Source organism: Camelus ferus, chromosome 17 (assembly GCF_009834535.1).
Source record: "Camelus ferus isolate YT-003-E chromosome 17, BCGSAC_Cfer_1.0, whole genome shotgun sequence".
NCBI lineage: Eukaryota > Metazoa > Chordata > Mammalia > Artiodactyla > Camelidae > Camelus > Camelus ferus.
The window spans coordinates 9,876,419-9,878,207 of record NC_045712.1 but is presented as its reverse complement, the minus strand read 5'-3'; the positions used below and the strand labels follow the sequence as shown (position 1 = coordinate 9,878,207).

Sequence of the window (1,789 nt, the reverse complement as noted above, 5' to 3'; positions counted from 1 at the left end):
GCTTCTTAATTATATTTTTGTTCCCAATTCTACCTAGGTAGCCTTAACTCTATTAATCTTACCGCAGCCACAAAAGCAGAAAGAAAATCCATGCTACAGTTCCTACTTTCCCCAAGCAGTTGTTCTTTGGTTCACCTCTAGTGTTAAGAAACAAATAGACTAAAAATTTAAAGTATTTATCTGAAGAATGTAATTTTCATGAGGAAACAAAGAGATCAAATAATAGTTTACCTTAGGGACTCTCATGAGGGAAAAAAACAACACATTTCATTTTTACTTAAAAAAAAATTCTGTTGACAGTTTCCAGCAAGCACACAACTCTCTCAACACAGCTCATACAGCCTCATACACACCCTCACACCCACACCCCGACACACCCCCGCTCATGTATACCTACAAATACTCTCAGATACCACACATACACCCTCAGACATACATTTCCTTGTGTGCACACCCTCACCATGTCATCTAGATTCTACTGCATAGGCTGATCTCTAAGTAGTGATTTTCTTTTTGAAAGTATTGTATTCAGAAGGACTAATTCTGTAAGATTTAAATAGGTATTCCAAAATCAGCATGTGTGTGTGTGTGTGCGTGTGTGTGTTTGTGCATGCGCGTGCGCACACGTGTGCATGTGTTCCATGGTGAAACAGGTTTTAGAACTTCTGAGATAGTTAAGTAGGTGCTCGCTTTGGCAGCACATATACTAGAATTGGAATGATACAGAGAAGATTAGGATGGCCCCTGCGCAAGGATGACATGGAAATTTGTGAAGCGTTTCCTATTAAAAAAAAAAAAAAAAAGAAAATAAAGTTAAGTAGATCTTAGGATAGAGTCTCAGGATATAATTTCTCAAAGCTTTTAATGAATTAATGTGCTCCGTGTTCCCTAAGATAGGTATATTGTATGTAGAGATGTGCTGCCCAGTAGGCAGCCCCTTGTCACATGGCTATTGAGATCTGAGCTAAGATAGGCTGAAAGTGGAAAATACACAATGTAGTACGGAAGACAAGGTAGAGAATCTTTTCTTTGTGAAAGTTTCACATTTGACAAACATTAATAGACATTAAACATTTCTGTTGGTTACATCCTGAAATGGGAATATGTTAGATATAGTGGATGAAATAAATACATCATTAGAATTAATCTCACCTGCTTTATTTTACCTTTATTTAATGTGACCTTAAAATTACATATGTAGCTTGCATTATATTTCTCTTGGACCACGATAATACAGAGCATTTTCCAGACTTCTTTGACCATGAGAATTAATTTTTGTATGATATGTTATTGATACCGTTTAGTAGGCTTTAAATTCCAAGATTATACTGTATGCCCTTGAGGGGGAGGTCAATCTTGGCATCAAAAGTGAAGGTTGTTTTGCATTCACCTGGGAGTGCTGCTGGGGCTGAGGATGAACATTGTGTCTAAAAGTACTTTCCTGTGATTCTAGCCGGCACACCAGCCAGGCTCTGCACTAGGCAAGAGGATGGGTCAGTGAATCCCATGTATAGTGCTCAAAATATTGCAGTGGAGACCAGCAAGTAAAAACATTGGGCTTTTCTTTTTTTAATTTTTTATTGAAGTATACCTGATTTACCATGTTGTTAGTTTCTGGTGTACAGCATAGTGAGTGATTCAGTTATTCATATATATGTTCTTTTCATATTCTTCTCCATTATGCTTTATTACAAGATATTGAATATAGTTCCCTGTGCTATATAGTAGGATCTTGGTATTTTTCTATTTTATATATAGTAGTGTATATCTGCTAATCCCAAATCCCTAA

The 1,789-nt window shown here is 36.7% G+C and overlaps 1 non-coding gene across 1 annotated transcript; it reads left to right on the top strand.

Moving 5' to 3' along the window:
• Positions 1-682: 682 nt before the first annotated feature.
• Positions 683-789, top strand: LOC116657333. The gene has a single exon (XR_004312453.1). It is a non-coding gene; the product is annotated as a U6 spliceosomal RNA (small nuclear RNA).
• The last annotated feature ends 1,000 nt before the right edge of the window (positions 790-1,789 follow it).